The 20,014-nt window shown below is 35.6% G+C and overlaps 1 pseudogene; it reads left to right on the forward strand.

Moving 5' to 3' along the window:
- Positions 1–20,014, forward strand: part of LOC123826171 — a 38,111-nt pseudogene that overhangs the window by 2,492 nt on the left and 15,605 nt on the right.

The following is a 20,014-nucleotide window of genomic DNA, read 5'->3' on the forward strand; positions in this document are numbered from 1 at the left end:
GTGACAATTGTATGAGGTGTGTCGTGGTCATTATGAGAAAGCAAAATGGAACCAGTAGAATTTTTATAGTTCTAATGATTTCTAAAACTTATTTGTAACTTTGTCAGTTCCAATTAGTACAATCAACATGCTTTCAAGATGTCTTTTTCTAGAAAGCAAACTTCTGCAGCAAAGAACTCAAAAAAACTGTTTTTATCTAGTACTAGAATGGTCCAATTTCTTCAGCATATAATATCAGCCTAGCTTTGCCTCCTTCCATGGTTAATATTTCCTTCCCAAAAAAGCCCTGTGACTATGTGACTACCTGATAAACTAAGCCCACACTTTGAACTTAGCTGAAATCACTTAGTCTTTAAGCAGAAATTTATCTGATTATTTCTCAGCACTTGGGCAAATGTTCACAAAAAATAACATAGGCGGGAAAAGGTGGGTTTACAGTCATGAATAACCTAAGCACAGAGTTTATTCTTGCATTATTATTTATTAATTATTATTGTATTACTTATTAAAATTAAAATAGTAAACCTACTTTCATCCATGCCTGTATATGCATTATTACATAGTTCATCAACTTATTTGAACTGGACATCTTAAATACCCATAACTGTGTTCACTGGGGCATAAAGCAAAAGAAAGATTAACAAACTCCTAGAGACTGACAGAAGATAAACAAAAAAAGGATTCTTTATGATTTCTTGAGTATATGTTATAATAACATATGTTATAGATATAAGTACTTCAATAAAATATTTTATAGAAAATGAAAGCGATATTTCTGTTCACATGTTTAGTAAAATTTATGAATTATATTTAAGCAAAATCCTTTCCACTCACATGGGGAACTGCAGATTTTATGGCACATTTAAGACCAGCATTTTCTTCCACCTTTAAGAAAATGAAGAGTTCAAATGTATCATCATTTAATTGGTTTTTATTTCTGCAGAGTAAATACATTTTTCTATGTCTGATTTAGACAATAGAAAAACTTAAAATGCTGCCCCTTGATTAATCTGAGGGCTTGGTCCCAAAGGGACAAGATACACATATTTAACAGGGCTCATGAATCTAGAAAAACAACACTCTTGCCTATACCCAGAGCACTGAACTTCTGATAACTCTTTCTTCACCATGCCTTCTTCAAGGACATTATTGCTGAATATCCCCATGTCCTAACGGGAATTGCCTAACATATGAGCAGGAAGCATGCTTGATGATGCAGTTAGACTCACTGTGCTCCCATCAGTGAGGGAACACCCTTACAGAATGCTGGGTCATCCACCCTTGCTGATGATGCTTGGCATACAAATTTTTTTAATGGACTTGGGTGGGTCCAAGTCATTTAAATGCCATTGGCTGTTGATCTTGCCCTCAACTGGTCTATAAGAATAAAGCTCAGTGCTTCACACATGTCTAATGAAAAACCACATGCCCACAAATTAATGGTTGCCTGTTGCTCATAAAATTACTTGACCGTAAGTTATCTGAGGGCAGGTTCTGTCTGATTCACTTTTGTACCTTTCATAGCACATTGCGCCAATGCAAGATTGCTCAGTAGGTACCTAATCACACAGCATGGAGTCATCAGAAGGGAATTTTTGGTTAGTTTATATTTTCCTTTGCCTACACACTCCAAAAAATTGTCAAGGTATTAAACCTGGATATCATCACGTTAAGTTTCCCTAACACTTACTTTGATAATGTGGTATTACAGTTCCTTTACATTTTATCTAAGGCTTACAATAATATTTTTAGTGCTTCAGGTCTTTAAATGTCTTAATCTGGCCTTGGATTCACATAATATATATTCCATAATTATTTGTCAAATAAATACATAAACCAACTAACAAATAAGAAAAATCGACCCATCAAGAAGTCAACTATTGACTGATAGCTTCTGCCCAGTACTACAATGGAAACACAAAACAGAAGTTTCTTAAAATAAGCAAACTATATTTTCACCTTGTCTCAGGTTCATTCCTGTGATGTCTAGAACAGTTAAATACCTTAGAATTTGATGTGTAACAAGAACTGTTAAGTAACTGGAAAACCTCCTCATAATTATTAAATGCAAGATGTTTTCCTTATAAAATTATAAATTACTACATTAAGACCATTTTTGTTAAATGCAAAGAAATGTGAAACTGAGTTTAAAGGAAAAGAACTAAAAATGAGTATAATTAGAAAATCATTGAAATTGGCATGCAATGTTGTGTCCTATAGTAGTCAGGTTTTGCTTTTGTTTGTTTATTGTTGTTTTCGGGGGGGGGTAATACATCAGTCAGCTTCTAAAATAGAGATGAAGGGAAGAGATATTGGGGATTCACTTGAAGTGAATTATTCACTGTTCTCATTTTTTGGATAAAATGGGCTTCAGTCTCATTTAGAGAAGAAGATTGAGTGACTTACCCCAATGCCCATATCCAGGGGGCAAGACCTGAGAGGTGCTCAGTGCACTTGACTACACTTGTATTTATCTCTAGGTAAATCTTTTTACAGCTGCCACAGAACATATTCACAACTTATTTTTGAATCCAAAACACTCCCCTAATCACCAGAGAACAACCTTACCCTTACCCTAGGGACAAGGTCTGGATCATCCAGTGTGATGTCCTTCAATTTCCCTGTCCTAATCGATTGATTTTAATCTCCATCATTTCACTCTTCCTTACCCTGTGTCTTCAAAACCCTTTCTGCAGCTTCCCTCCTGCTCATCATATACCTCCAGCAAGTACTTTCTCAACCCCTCCTGTTTCAAATCAAATCTCCTTTTCTCCTCCTTCTCTGCCTTCAAAATCCATATCTCCTCCTCAAAAATTTCCTTGTACACTTCATTTTATCTACTATCACTGTTTCCTTATACCACCACATTTCTCAAGAAAGTGGCATCCTTACGTCCTCTTCTCCTTTATCTTGTCCCCCGCTCCTTGTCAGTCAGGAAGAGCCCGTTCCATCCAACTGAAAGCACACTTTTCAAAGTTACAGAAAAGCTCAGAGGTCCTCAGGATTCACCCTTGTTCAACTTTTGTATATCATCTGACACTTGTTCACAGTCTGTCTGTCTTTCAATTCTCCTTCTTTTGACACCCATGACATTGCATTATATTTTCCTCCTATTTCTTTAGCCACTTCTTTTCCCTCTCTTGTTGTTTCTTGTTTATTGTCATGGTTCCCAGTTACATAAATGGGGGAATTCCCCTGGTGTCATCCTCAGCCATGGGCTATTTCTCTCCTGTGTTCTCTACTTCAGGGATTTAAAATTCTCCCATGATTCCAACCATTCTATCTGAGCTGGTATCCCTCATCTGTGTATCAGGCCTAAAGTTTTGTTCATGGTGCTGACACATAGTTCAAATTCCTAAACATCTTCACCAGGCATTGCTCTGGCATCCCAAACTGGATATGTTCTAACCTGCTAAATGGTGCTTCTGCCTTGTTCCTGATCTCCTAGTTTATAACTGCAATGGTCTCAGATCCTCCCTGTTGTCACACCCACACACCACTTGTTCTCAAACCTGTCAGTTTCAACCCAGCTGTATCTCCCCGAGGATCTTTCCCAGTCTCATCTCTGGACTGACTTAATGTGGAAATTCAACTGCTGGTTGCCTGTGATCACAGCCTCTTCCCACCACTTCCATCATGTTATCAGAGGCTTCATTAAAATCCACAACTTTATCATGTCTTTTTCATCATCAAGAAACTTCAATATTTTTCTACTGCACAGAGATTTGATGTTAGAATTCAAAAAAGGAACTGTGTGAAATCTAGTCAATGCCCATCATTTGTTGAATGAGAAAACTAAAGCTCAGAGAATGCAGGTAGTACATTGGACATTTTCTGAGTCTATCTAATGCTCCTTGAATCTCATCATTTTGCCTTAAAGGTCAAAGAAAGATTTTGTTTCAGAGTTTATTTTACACTCTGAGCAAAAGGCAATATGGATATGTCAGCATAACATATTTTTAAGAAGACCTGGCAGTTTTTTAATTGCTATTCCAATTGAGAGCTTGACTATATATTGAAACCTACTTGGTCTTCTGCCTAAGTTGCCTCTCATGGCAAAAAGAATGACCCAGTTTCATAAAGTGAGAAGGTTAGTGGCCTCTGGCATGGTTCTGCAAAACAAACAGTGGCGCTGACACTTCAGTGTGGTGAGGGAAGTGCAAGAGAGAAAAGAGATGAATACACAACCCTATAGTGATGAAGCATAGGCTTCCAAACACACAAATGAGGTCTCCTCCTCACACCCACAAATGAGAGGAATAAGTCTTCCTAAGTTCAAGGTAACAAGAAGCACACAGGTGACTTAACATCATTTCAACTCTGCACCCAAGCAGGGCCGTAACATTTTGGTTATCTGTCTAAAGCATTGGGCTATTCACTTTTCTTCCTCCTCTTCCTAGTATGACTATTATTGTTGTGGTGGTTATTGTACATAAGCATTCCTAATCACAAGGATAATATGAGATTATATTAAAATTCAACATTTTTTTGAATTCCTAAAGTTGTAATGTCACTTCTCTGCAGTATATTCTATTTAGTGTTTTACATAAAATTGGCTATCATACTTAATTATAAAGCACACACCTCAAGCACATATTTAGGCTGAATAGTATTGGGTTGTATTAAGTCATTGAATTCCAAACTTCAATTTCTCATCTTTAAAATGAGATAATTATGGTATTGACCACATGTTCTTGTTAAGATTAAATGTGTGCATTTCTCTAAACATGTTGTCTAGTTATCATTTAGTGAATTGTAAGGATGATAATGATAACGGTTAACATTAACTATGTACCATGAATATATAACTCCTATAATAAAAATATTATATTTTTTAAGATTTTATTTATTTATTTTTAGAGAGAGGAGAAGGGAGGGAGAAAGAGAGGGAGAGCGGTATCAGTGTGTGGTTGCCTCTCACTCACCCCCTACTCGGAACTTGGCCACCAACCCAGGCATGTTCCCTGACTGGGAATTGAGCTGGCAACCCTGCCAGTTCACAGGTCAGCACTCAGTCCACTGAGCCACACCAGCTGGGCAAAACATTATCTTTTTAAACTACACATATTAACCATAATACAAATTTTCTTAAATTATCAATAATGTGATTTAAAAATATACTTAGACATTAAAATTTATTTTAATTTAATGGTGAAATTAAAGCACAATTATTTAAAGTCATTATTGTATTTTGAATATACTATTATTAGCATTTTTTAAATATAAACAATAATTTTATTTTTGAGTAGTACAGATAGTGTGTATTTATAAGAACAGTTTTCATACTTTGCAATTCTAAAATTTATTCAAGTTGAAGTTAAAAATGTCTTATTTAGGCAGAAATAAGAACTAAAGATTCACACTGTACTTATTAATTCTGAGTGCAATTTTTTATTGTTATTCAGCTGCAATTGTGCCCATTTTCCTCCACAATTCTCCCCTGCCCTATGCACCCCCACCTCCCACACTCAGTCCTACCACTCCCCCGTGTATCCATGTATCCATGTATCCTGTATACATGGTCCTTGACAACACTTCCCTCTCTTTCCCAGTTCTCCTCCTCCTCCATCCCCTCTGGTTACTGTCAGTTTGTTCTTTATTTCAATGTCTCTGGTTATATTTTGCTTGTTTGTTTTGTTAATTAGATTCCAACTATAGAAGAAATCATATGGTACTTGTCTTTCTCTGCCTGGCTTATTTCACTTAGCATAATGCTCTCCAGTTCCATCCATGCTGTTGCAAAGGGTAGGAGCTCCTTCTTTCTTTGTTGCATAGTATTCCATTACGTAAATGTACCACAGTTTTTTGACCACCCATTTACTGATGGGCACTTAGGCTGTTTGCAGCACTTGGCTATTGTAAATAACACTGCTATGAGCATTGGGGTGCCTAGGTTCTTTTGAACTGGTGTTTCAGGATTCTTAAGGTATAATGCCAGCAGTGGAATTGAAAGCCATAAATAATCCTAGAAGAAAACATAGGCAGTAAAATCTCGGCAATTGCTCTTAGAAATTTTTATCAGATATATCTCCCCAGGCAAGGCAAACAAAACAAAAAATAAGTACATGTGACTTCATCAAACTAAAAAGCTTTGGCCCAGCAAGGGAAATCATCAACAAATATAAAAGGCAACCCACAGAAAGGGAGAACATACTCACCATTACATCTGATAAGAGGTTAATATCCAAAATTTATAATGTACCTACAAAACTCATTACCAAAAAACCAAACAACCCAATTTAAAAATGGACAAAGGACCTGAATAGACACTTCTCCAAAGAGGACATACAGATGGTCAATAGACATATGAAAAGATGCTCAGTGTCACTAATCATCAGAGGTGTGCAAATAAAAACCTTAATGAGGTACTATCTCACACCTGTCAGAATGCCTATCATCAATGAATCAACAAACAACAAGTGCTGGCAAGGATGTGAAGAAAGGGAAACCCTTTTGCCCTGTTGGTGTGAATGCAGACTCATGCAGCCATTATAGAAAGCAGTATGGAGATACCTCAAAAAATTAAAAGTGACCCTGCCTGGTGTAGCTCAGTGGATTGAGTGCAGGCCTGTGAAGCAAAGGGTCAGGGGTTCAATTCCCAGTCAGGGCACATGCCTGGATTGCAGGCCAGCTTCCTCAGTGAGGGACGTGCAAGAAGCAACCACACATTGATGTTTCTCTCCCTCTCTTTCTCCCTCCCTTCTTGTCTGTCTAAAAATAAATAAATAAATAAAATCCTTTAAAAAAAGGTGGATCTGCCTTTTGACCCAGCCATCCCACTTCTGGGAATATATCCAAAGAAACCCAAAACACCAGTTTGAAAGAACACAAGCACCCCTATGTTCAGTGCAGCATTATTTACAACCACCAAGATATGGAAGCAGCCCAAGTGTCCATCAACAGATGAGTAGATAAAACAACTATGAGATAGTTACACAATGGAATTCTACTCAGCCATAGAAAAAGAAGAAAATTTTACTCTTTGCAACAGTAGGGATGGATCTGGAGAACATTATGCTAAGTGAAATAAGCTAGTCAGAGAAAGACAAATACCATATGATTTCACTCATATGTGGAGTCTAACAAACAAACTGAGCTAACAGGCAAAACAGAGACAGACTCATAGATGAGAACAGATGACAGCTAGTGGTGGTGAGGAAGGTGAGAGAGAGGGATTAAACAAAAAAGGGAAAAAGACTCATGGACATGGACAACGGTGAGATGATGGCTGAGGGGAGGGGATATAAAGGGATAAAATGGTAATGGAAAAAGTACAATAAAGATATATTTAAAAACTTATAAATGCAAAATAGCCTTCAAATCCACACCTAATTTTTTAGGAAGACATTTTACAATGCCTTAGGCATGCTCATACATTATTAAACTTAATACATAAGTGTTGTGTTTTTAGAAATGCTTTTGGTTTTTAGAGAAAAATAAGTTTAAAAAACTCTGACTTAACACTACAAATCATATGTAAAAGTCAAGGCCATAGCTGAGCTGAAAGTAGGCAGAGCTGTGCTTGATGAGATCATTTATTTAATGCAAGAGAAAAAAAACTAATGGTGGTTGCTTACCTAGCAGTTAGTCCCCACACTCTGAAATGTCTTCTCCTTGCTATGGAAGGAAGCATGTATATCATCGACTTTGATTAGCGTGAACCCTAAAACATCAAATATGAGCTCATTTATACATAGAGAAAATTATTTGTTTTTATTTTAGAAATTTATATCTCATATTTCAAAGCAAATACTAAATGTATCATCTTAAGATTTATCACTTAAGATTTTCAAGAATAATGAAAATTCATTCAGTTAGAATTAGAAAATGAAGAAGCAAACATTTTGAAGCTTTCCAGATATGTTACTCTTCATTATACTTTCTTCACCCCAAACATTTTTTTTGTATATTCATATGAGTCTACTCAGGGGCTAAAACTATAGTCAAAAGTTTGAGTATCATAACTTATTGTTGAACATCACTAAGTATCTCCAGCTCTTCAGGCACAGGATTTACTGACAGGAGCCTGTTTTCCAACCCAAGGGATATGACATCCACTGGGTTCTAGCTTCAAATGTCCTCACTCATGTGAACATCTGTATCTTCATAGACTAAGAATGGGGGGGGGGGGCAGGTTAGAAAGTAAAAGTAATAAAAAGAAGAAGAGCAAAATTGAAAAGTAAAAACTAAAATAAAAAAGAATCATTAGCATCTTTATCAGACCTGAGAGATTAAACCAGTTCCACCTGCTATAAAGACTGAGAAAATAATTTTAATGTCTCACATTTGTTTGATTTTTAATGATTTCATAACTCAAATTGTAAAGCATTTATCAAAAGCTAAAATTGTGTTTATCATATTTTTTATAGGTGGTGGTGGAAGTTAACAGTGAATTTCAAATCCAGGTAACATACAGCAAATTTATTTTTTCAATTTAAAAAGATTGAGCAAAAAGGAAAAAGGGACTCCTGGACATGGATAACAATGTGGTGATTGCTGAGGGGAGGACAGCATCAGGGCACTAAAGGGTAATGGAATAATACAACAGGAAAAACATAAAATATTTAAGGAAAAAAATTATTAAACAACCCCCCCAAACCCCAAGAAAATGGTTTGGGAGTAACTATATATACATGATGCCCCACACTCATCCCAGAATTCATCCTTATAAGAAAAGTTCATTTTAAGTATAAATTAAAAGAGTATCATAATTACCAATTTTCGCCAAAATACATCCTTTCTGGCATTCTATTACTCCTCCTACCAATTCTTTAATGGAATGTGAATTATGAATAGAAGCTAATAGATACCACTATTTAACCTGCCCATTCAAGGTAAGGGATTATAACACTAAAAATGGCACCATCAAGTGGCATACAATCAGAAGGCAAAAACGTGAATGGATCAAGTTTGCTGCAGCCTGTCGTGAAGGAGAAGACAACTCAAAGAGGAACCCAATAGCCAAGGTAAGTCTCAACCCCAAAACACAAAATCAAACATCAAGTGGATGAAGTTAAAGTTTCAAAGAACCTGTCTTTCAAATATTTTATGAATGTATCTCAATGAGAAGTTATGATATAAAACAGAACAATACTCATTCAGGTTATGGAAACTGAAGCCACTGAAACCATGAGAAGGATAAATTAAAATTTTTAGGCACTCATGTAGACAGTTAAACACTGACTCCCCTTACTGGTGAAATTAATACATATGATCACATGTTATCCTAAACTCTAGATTTTAAAATTATAGTGATTTAGTAATGAATTTACTACTCAGCACATTTAGAGGAACTCTTTCAGTGCATGCTCTTTCTGCCTCCTAATCTATTAGAATTAAATTCCTACTTTTGATTTATTTATGAAGATTCACAATGTACTGTCATTTGTAATCTTTTTCCTTTCACTTTCCTTTGTCTTTGTAAAGAACATACACATGTGCACACTCAGAAACACATCCTCATGCACTGTTTCCCTCATAATACAAAAATATATACATATATACACACGCACACTGACACACATTCAAACATATCACACAATATACATAAGAGACACTCCCCATACAATAATTTATTTCAGATACAACTGTCCTGGTTTCTATAACCATATATTTAAAGTTGTCTCCTTATTTTCCTGCTAAAACATCCTCCCCATTTCCAGAATTCAGAGCTGTCTGGAAATATACACAGTCGTTTTCTTACCTACATGAAATCCACCCCCAGTCTTCTTCCTAACCACATTTAAAAAGTATTTTTTGAATTGGAAGATCAAAGTTAGGTAGTAACGACACTGGTCAACTCCTTAGGATGGCATGGACAGCCCTGCTCCAGACCTAGTGCTAGCAGAACCTGAGAATAATATGATCAAATTGTAAATGTTGAATGAATGATGAATGAATACATATATGATGACTGCATAGAATTAGATGTATTAGGGTGATATTTTACTTTTTTATTATTTGGTAGAAATATAAATTGAATTTTCTCTTACATTTACAGTTATCATTGAAAATCTCAAACTGTAACTATTCCACTTATCTAGTAAAATAATTCTCTACCTTCAGAATTTCCCCCAAAATAACAGGGACAGAACACTCAGCACTTGTCAAAAAAGACACCAATTATATATCAAATATAACAGACTTATTTTGCATCCTGTAGTATTTTCAAATGTGCTCTTTCTGCAGATCCATTCAGACTGTGCGGCCAACCAGCAAGTTACATACCACATCTCTGGAGTAGGAATTGATCAACCACCTTATGGAATCTTTGTTGTTAATCAAAAAACTGGTGAAATTAACATAACGTCCATAGTTGATCGAGAAGTCACTCCATTTTTCATTGTAAGTGGATGCAGTGTCAATATACAAGTATATGTTCAGGCCTAAATTACGTTGGGATTATCTCAAGCTCAGCTCATGCTTCACTTCATTTCAAGAGTGTCAGTATAGGTGTTTTTGGTTGTCTCTTAATTCATGTGCAGCTGTGACCCAGGCACACACAGAGAGCACTGAGTGGCAGGTGAGTGTTTTGCTTCAGTGCCTTAGCAAAAAATGCTAACCTGTGGTCTGGCCCCAGTGGCAGGCTAGAGCATTTGTGTGGAAGGGCAAGCACTCAACCTTTACTTCGTTTTCTTTAATCCAGTTGAGAATGTTGGTCTCTGATAACCCCAATGCCAAGTGATGATTCTATAGCTACTACAGGAGCCTTCTCTGAGTAAACGCACTTGAGTACAGACACACATTGCTCAAGCTCACCTGAGCACAGGATGTTCCTTGGAAAGACTTAGTTCCTCTTTAACAGAATCTTCCTCTATCCCTTACAGCAGCTGTGACAAAGCTTAAGTGCTTACTCTTTGAACCCTTAACTTCATTCCTATTTTAAGCAGCTGACCTCATGTCAAACTCATTAAAAAATCTGAGTCCTCCTACAATTAACTCTTACAAACCAACAAACTCCAACAATTAATTCTCTCCACCTGCTCAGAAGTGTTCTACATTAAGTACAAAAGCAAGATGAATTTTCTATGTTTTTAAAATATATCTCGAGATCTTCTATTGTCTCATAATCATCTGGTATTGAAGAATCTTATTCTATTAACTTTGACTTTTCGTGCTTCTTCTGTCTACTCTGTAGGTTGCTTCCATCATGGTTCACACTTATTAATACTTAAAATTAAAAATTAAAAATAAAACCTTCCTCAGTCTAATAACCTCTTCTATTAAAACCTCATCAATCCATCTCCAAAAATGCTTTCAGATAGTAATCTATGCTTGTTGCTTTCACTCATACCACTTGTCTGTATTCCTAAGACTACTTTAATTCTTTAAGTCCTCTATTCTAAATTAATATTCCTTCCTTGTTTTCCACAATGTTTTCCCAAACACTCAAAATCTGCATGCCAGCCTATTAGCTTTTGTTAAAGTACAATGTTTCTATATGAAACATACCAAATAGGTTAAATCATAAACATTATACTTTTGTACACACCTAATATATCAATAATAATGATCATATAAGCACCCATATAGCCACCACCTAGCTATGAGTGCTGTTTCTTTGAAGCCCCCATGTGACTCTCTTTTACCACACCCTGAACCCCATTCCTCCCTATTCCTAAATTCAAACACTGCATTTGCATCACTTTGTTTATTTCCTTGCATGAATCCCTTGGCTTGGAACAACCTGCCAATTCCCAGCTCCACCTGGGGAAGTTCTCTTTTAAGATCTATCTCAGTCATTGCATCCTCCCATGATATCATAGTGTTTTTGTTCTTCTTTTTATGGGTGATCATGTTACCTTTCCTCAAATGGTCTTTTGAGTTCATGTTTGCCTCCCCTTATTGGTTATAAGTACTGCCTGTGCTTACACTTCAGTAGGAAACAAAGTCTTATTTTTCTTTTAGCTCTACATAGCCCAGCATAGTGTTCAAACAAAGTAAAAACTTAATATTTGTTGAATCACATAATTCTTCTTCTTCTTTTTTCCACTAGATTTACTGCCGGGCTGTAAATGCTCAGGGCCAAGATTTGGAGAGAATTCTTGAGCTCCGAGTTAGGATTTTGGATATAAATGACAACCCTCCTGTGTTTTCTATGTCTACTTTCCTAGGACAAATAGAAGAAAACTCTAATGCAAGTAAGTAATCAACTTTATTATATACACAAGAGTATATTGGCTTCCAGATGATTCTAAACAGCCAGTCAACTTGAGGCTAAATGATGTCAATGTGCACAGCACAGATGTAACAGGTAATTGTAGAAAACCGTGCAGAAGACAGAGGCATGAGGAAATCTCCATAAAGGCTTTCCCTTCAAGGGCAGAAGCAGCTCCAATCTGTCATACACCAGGAGGGACTCCAAAGTAATGAAAACTGTTTTCTCGCATAATTCACATATAAGCTGTGCCCTAGATTCCTAAGGAAAAATTCTGAAAGGACTTTGCACAGTGTTGGCAGGGCCCCAGGAGGAGAATTCAGCCTCCCAGCCTGACTGTTTTGAAGGGCAGTATCATCCACTTTTATTCATGCTGCCTTTTTTTTTATCTTGCTTTATAAAAATCGAACAGCTTTAAATAACCCATAGAAATCACTTCCGGGCAGTTTATTTTGTGGCCACAGTCTTCAAGAGCTTTGTTGACAACAAAGAAATACAAAAGAAGTATTCTGGATAGATAAAAGATAGATGATGATAGATAGATAGATAGATAGATAGATAGATAGATAGATAGATAGATAGATGATATATAGATGATAGATGATAGACTGGCACAAATAACACCCCTTTTGCTTACACAAAAATTTTTATTACAAAACCACAAGCATGTAATTCTGCAACATAATTATATCACACTCACGCACGGCATATGACATTTTAGGTGAAATGTTCAACATGCTGTCCATCTCCTGCAAGACAGTCACGTACCCTACCAACCACACTCAATGGTGTTACTTCTTTGTGGTGTTACTAAATATGTTTATATTTGTTGTTGTTGTTGTTCTTGTTGTAGTTTTGGCTTTTTATTCAAGCTACTCATTTTATTATGCATTTAAAATGTGTTATAAACCGAATCCTGTTTGGCCCACCATGCACATTTAAAGCCAAATGTCTCAAGTGGTGCAAGTTGAGGGGCACCAGAAAAGCTGTACCTACACAGAACGTCCACCTGCAAGAGCTGCGACCGTCCAAAGGTGGGGTGGTCACTGTAAATGGCCACTCCTTGTAGATCACTGTAAATGGCAACATTTTAACTGCCAAATATTCAGACCCTTGGAAGGGACAGTATATCAACTGCTTAGCACACTACTGAAGATTGTGCTACATATATGAAAAAGAGCGGAGATCATTTTTATCTGAATTTTTATCAGAATGTAACTGATCATAGTTACTTTTAATATTTAAGTGGTATAACTTCTTATAAATTCAAAAATCCTTATATTTTACTTTATGCATTAAAATATAATCTCTATAGTATAAACTGTTAAAATATCATTTTAAAAATGTGTTTTAAAAATATTCACGCAACATGGATAGTAAAAACAGAATAGAAATTTGGCTTGTTTTTCTTCACTAGCAAGCATTGTCATTAGTTATTTAAGTACATATGTTCTATAATTATATAGACTTATATATGCATATTTGGGGGAACTTTTATACATATTAATATACAATGTGGACATTGATTCAAACATATTTTGAACGATTTTCTATATTAAGTAATATAGGTTTTTTCAGTCCTTTTGACAATTGCACCAGATTCTTTGTATGGATGTACCACAAGTAATCAGTTGCATTTTGAAAACATTTTTTAAATGATGTTAAAATGAATACAGACAGAGATAGAAAGAGAGAGAGAGAGTTGGGAGATTGTCTAGTCATTTTTGTCTATAAGACAGATTGTATTTAAAACAGTTTGAGTGTAGAAAAGAGTTCTAGTTTATGAACACTGGCAACTTTTCACACTCTCTAGTGTCCTTTGTCAAAACTGCTTATAGGATTCAAGGTAAAGATAAGGGATAGGACCAAGTAAGTAGTTAAACAAGCTTCTCTTCAAAACTGCTAGTTACCTAGCACTAAGCTAGGGACTATCCAAAACAGAACAATAATATACATTTATTGAGCATGCATTATTCAGTAGGAAATGTATATAATTTTCTCTCATTAAGCTGCTTAATTCTCTCATGAACTGAGAGAGGATTGTCCTATTATCATCCACTTTTATAGATGTGGAAAGTGAGGCCAAGGCTGTATATCAAGAAAGTGCTAGAAAGTTGACAAACTATTGGTCTGGCCTTAGTATCATTTTGTTTCACCACAGTGACCTTAAAACAATACCATTATACTAGAATAGAAAATGGAATGGAAGAATAAAACTTTTGTTTGTTTTCTAACTGTCAGCAATATCTAGGTTCTTGGAAAACTGTGTTGTTTTGTCAATGCAAAGGTATGGAGAGGAGTTGATATATGACTACGTTAGAGAAAGAAAAAGAAAAAATGGTAGAGGGCTCCTTGTATGAACCAACTAACCCTAACACCTTGTTGAAAAAGTCATATACTGTCTTATAACACAAGTGCAAACTGTCCAACCACAATGAACTTTCCTCATATTCTAGATACACTGGTGATGAAACTCAATGCTACTGATGCAGATGAACCCAATAATCTGAACTCAAAAATAGCCTTCAAGATCATAAGCCAGGAACCTTCTGACTCACCCATGTTTATTATCAACAGAAACACTGGAGAAATTCGAACAATGAATAGTTTTCTAGACAGAGAGGTAATTTCTTTTTTTTTAATGAGTTGTTAATTCATGTGAATTGATTCTAAAAGTAAGAGTACCTAAAAAAGAAAAAAGGAAACTATGCTTTTAATTTTTATATGCATAATCTTTTCCCATAGTGGCAATGACATAAAAATATCTTTAAAATGAAGATATGGGGATTCCTCACATACACTTTATACTGTCATGTTTTTTTTTCATTTAATTTTACTTAGGATTTGCCTCAAATAAAGAAAACTGTTTTCTGAGAGTACATAAAATATGCTTTCAGTATTTTGCTGTTACATCCCCCACGTTTGAGAGTCAATGCGTGAACATGGTCGAGGCTCCAATTTTACAGGCTGAACGACTTGGTTATCTCTTTAATCCAGCACAATCTAAGCTCCTTTGACAATAATCTTTTGCCTGCTGTGTCACACTTACTGACAGACCATTGGTTCCTTTGGGAAATGAATCAACAGAATGATTGATAAAAATTAAGCAATATCCAGATCAATATTTCATTTAGAAATAAGGAAACAAATCAGTGATTTATACTTGTTAGAAAATTACAATCAGAAGAAATGACTATTTAGCTCTTTCTCAAAAGAGTTTTAGCAGTGAAGACTAGAAAGAGGGAAGGAATTCTGCATTTGCTGGATGCTACAGATCAGATATTCTTACCCTGGGGTCCAGGGAGAGATGTCAAGATGTATCTAACTATCAATCCTCTAAGATCACATCAGTTTCAAATGAGAATGCAGTTGTGCATGTTTCTTGAAGAGCAGTCATAATCCTTACTAGCTTCTAAAAATTTGAGCATCGTTTAGTAGAATCAAGAACACAGATCATCAATTATTCCACTACTACAACCTGCCGCCACTGCCCCCCAAAATGCAAACCATTTTCATCTCTATTTTTTCCACAATAACTGCCTGGTTATCAAAGGTATGGGATTCTTAAGCCAAAAATCTTGATAAACCATAATCTCTCTCCTCCTGATCATCTTGACCCACTCTATCCTTTACAAACATTTTCAAATATGAGCATAAAATAAAAAATGAGGCCTTTAAGAAATGTTGCTTTTCTAAAATGAGGCTGGGTAAATATTTGGGGGACTAGAAGTGGTGATTCTTTCAAGTTGATTCATGTGAGGTTTGTGAAGTTTCAATATTCTTAACACCACCATAGATTTATGTAACTGTTGAGACAACAGTTTAAAAGAACTCTGCATGAGACAGAATAAGGACTGTGTCAACTGCGCTGTGGTTTGTGATGTGTGTTTCAGCAATATGGCCAATATTCTCTTGCTGTAAGAGGCTCAGACCGAGATGGTGGGGCAGATGGCATGTCGGCAGAGTGTGAATGCAGCATTAAAATCCTCGATGTCAACGACAACATCCCATACATGGAAATGCCTTCAGTAAGTATTTGTCTTTGAAATTAATAATTTTTCACTCACCACATTCTAACATTTGTTTGAATACTCCTACTTACAGATGTATATGTTATCCTTAGTCAGATACAACCCAGATGTATATGTATACTTTGTCAGTGCTTGTTTATAAAATGCACAGAGGGAAAACGTTTGAAAAATGAAAAGTCTGACTATAAACACAGATCCCTTTTCTAAATAATGATTAACGATAAACATTTAATACAAGTCCAGCATAGTTCTCTGATTCACATAGTTGGTATTAAGGTTTTTTCTTCTTGTTTCAGAATACCATAGAAATTGACGAAAATGCTCTGTATTCAGACTTGCTCCAAATTAGAGTCATTGATTTGGATGAGGAGTTCTCAGCTAACTGGATGGCAGTAATTTTTTTTATCTCTGGAAATGAGGGAAATTGGTTTGACATAGAAATGAACGAGAGAACAAATGTGGGAATTTTAAAGGTTATTAAGGTATACTATCATTATCCTAAATATTTTGTTTTCCTTGTCTTTTTGCAAATGTTAATCTTATAATAAAATGGTAAAATTTTACAAACTTGAGTGTGTGAAAGAAAAAAAATTCTTTTAAAATGGTATATGCAATAAAGCTTTTACATAGAAAGTATTTTTGCTTATATAATTTTATGAAAACAGGCCTTGAATTTTGACTTGAAACACATTATCAATAGAGTAATCCACCACTGATCATATGAATTGAACAAATTTTCAAACAAAAAAATTATTTTATACTTACAAAAAGGCATGGTTAATCCTTAAGGTTTTGTTTTAGAATATTTAGAAGAATACTTTTAAAATCAGATTTAACATTACTCTTTAAAAAATGTGTCATTGTCAACATTATATGACAACTATTATGCACTAAGAATATTCATCACAGAAATGAAAGTTCTTAATTCCTCCAGTGTCTTTTTATTAAATTAAACAGCTGTAACTGTAGAATCACATTCCCATCTCATTGTGGCTGCTGACCAAAGTTTCCTATGACATAAATGCACTAGAGATTTGGTCCAAGACCCTAGAGCTCTCCTGTCTCCCTCTCACACTAGTGATGCACCACATCCCCCTGCAGTAGAATTTCCCCTGAGAGATGAGGGGCAATGTCGGACTCCCAGGGAGCTGGTAGTGAAAGCTGAACCCTGTGCTGCAAGACCTACCCAGTCTGTGTGAAAATTCGTGAAAGCTATACATGGACTGTATGTGGTGCGTGCACTATGGATCTTCATAGTAAAATGTAATTCCTTTTCCACTATTTCCTTCCTTCAGAATAGTCCTCAGAAACAGACTCCTAAGGAATTCTGTCCTGTCCTCCTAGCAGTATGTGATCACTTGTTTCATGTCTTCATAAAGCATCACCATGTCTATAGCTTCCATTTAGTGAGGCCATGAGCAGAGGCTTTAGGCTGTTCCTTACAGCATCCCTGTGATAGATGATATGCCCACATCACAGATAAACGCATTGAGGTTCAGCGAGAGTAGGCAACCTGCTTGAGTTCTCATCACTAGTGAGTGATAGGGCTGACCCTTAAACCTACATCTCTCTGGCTATTGAGTGCATTCTTTCCACTACACTACCTGGGATTCCACACTGGGGAAACTGAGTCCTCAACAGTTTCAGAGAAAACTTCTACATTACTTTAGAAAATTATTCTTTCCTCACTACCCCTATCTGTGAAACAGGAATGACTTTGATTTTTCTCCCATATAGGGCATCACATATTTTTCCTTTTTATGATTATATACTATATATAATATGTACTTGTGTTTCTGTGTAATGTATATGTATACATAATTTTATAGCCATTCTTGGAAAAACAATACAGCCAATATTAGAGCAAAGACTAAACATTTTCACTAAGTGAAGAGTTCAGTTTGTGAGTAAATCATCATCTAAGTGACTCTCTTCTGAAAATTTAGAAAACCATATGTGGCATAATGCATAGTTAGGGGATTTTATTAGGAGCTGATATTGAAATCACCTTTTATAATAAAAATGACTACTTGATTATTTCATAAAATGAAAATATAATGCTTGAAAATATAAGCATTTCTTCATACATATATATATATGTTACATTCTTATACCAGACATATTGCAAGAAGTCACAATTGCAGAAATAAAATTTTTCTAAATTTTTCTCCATGGATAAAGCAGTCAAATGGTGGAAACTACAATGTCTCCTCCCATAATTTGTGTATATAGAAATACTTTCTGAATGACATGATGTGATACAAGCTGACATAAACTCTTTGCACTACAAAATTTGAGGATTGACCATCTATATTAACTTTTTATTTGGTGGACAATTAGGACTCATGTCATAGATTGTCAATTTTTGCAACAAATGGTCTAAGTCAATTGGATTTTTTCTTACTATGTATATTTTATGTGTTTGTACTGAATTAAAGATAAAGAAAGAATACATTATATGTTTCTATGTATCTATATTTAATTTAAAAAGAAGCCTAAATTTTCCTTGCCTATTATCAAATGATTTCTTTGCCTTCTAGAATTTTTTTCTTCTTATAGTAAAACTATTTCACTCTGTATTTTCCAGCCCCTAGATTATGAAGCTGTGATGAATCTTCAACTTAGTATCGGTGTTAGAAATAAAGCTGAATTTCATCATTCCATTATGTCCCAATACAAGCTCACAGCGACTGCAATCTCGGTGACGGTGAACAATGTAATTGAAGGCCCAGTGTTCCGTCCAGGTTCAAAAACATTTGCAGTAAACAGTAATATGGGACAAAATTATGAAGTGGGAAAATTTGTAGCTACTGATCTGGACACTCTTAGACAATCAACGACTGTTAGGTAAGAGTGATATTTTCAACTAATATTCATCATGTATTGAATTAAGTACATATGTTCTTTTAAGAAATGTTAAGTATGAATTAAAATACTTTTCATTATTTTGAAACTATCATCTACTAATAAAAAGTACTAACTACTCAACTATTACTTATTTTAATGCTTAACTTAAGAACATATAAAATTTGTGCAAAGTGCAAGATGTAAAGTGTGAAGCTACAAAATGTGGATATATTATATCTTTAGAGTTTGACACTCCTGTGTTTATACGTTTTATTGACCAATTAGCTGACACATATCAAGGTTATTTACCCTGGAAGATTGCATGGACTGATGTTCCCATCGCCTATTTGCCCAGATTGAAATCCATTAGATCTAGTTACTCTCTTTGCTTTAATCAGCACTTAGTTGGTATTGGCCTTTGGTCACTTTGGTATGAAAAGTGAGGTAGATTAAGGAAAAGTCATGTGATGTAATATTTTAACTTTGCATGTCAAAATACTTCTACTTGATCATACAAATCTGTGTGACTACGTGCACACATGTTTTACGCAAGTGCTTGTGATCAAGAATCACAATGGGGAAAGGCCTCACTAATGAGTTCTGCAAGGTCATCTCTGTGCTCTTCCCACACCTGCGAGCACTTCTGTTAGCGCTCTCAGCACAAGGTGCCCCCACTGGTGGTAAGGTCCTCACACCCTGTGAGTTCACTGAGGGCAGATCACCCCCAAGCCCCACCCCTGGGTCCTCTTACAGCCCTATTTCCTGAGTTTGGCACAACACCTGAGACAGAGAGTTACTAACCAGTATTTCTTTAACAAATGTAAATGAGGGGGAAAGACATGGAAGTGGAAGATGAGGAGGAGAGAAAAGAGAATAGAGAATAGGACAGAAGCACAAGGAAAGGACATTCCTTGTAGTGTGGAATTCAAAAGAAGTCCTGTGAAGTCATTGTGTGTATGGAGAGGGGGAGTGGAAATAG

This window comes from Phyllostomus hastatus, unplaced genomic scaffold (assembly GCF_019186645.2).
Source record: "Phyllostomus hastatus isolate PE091 unplaced genomic scaffold, TTU_PhHast_1.1 phas_contig_80, whole genome shotgun sequence".
Taxonomy (NCBI): domain Eukaryota; kingdom Metazoa; phylum Chordata; class Mammalia; order Chiroptera; family Phyllostomidae; genus Phyllostomus; species Phyllostomus hastatus.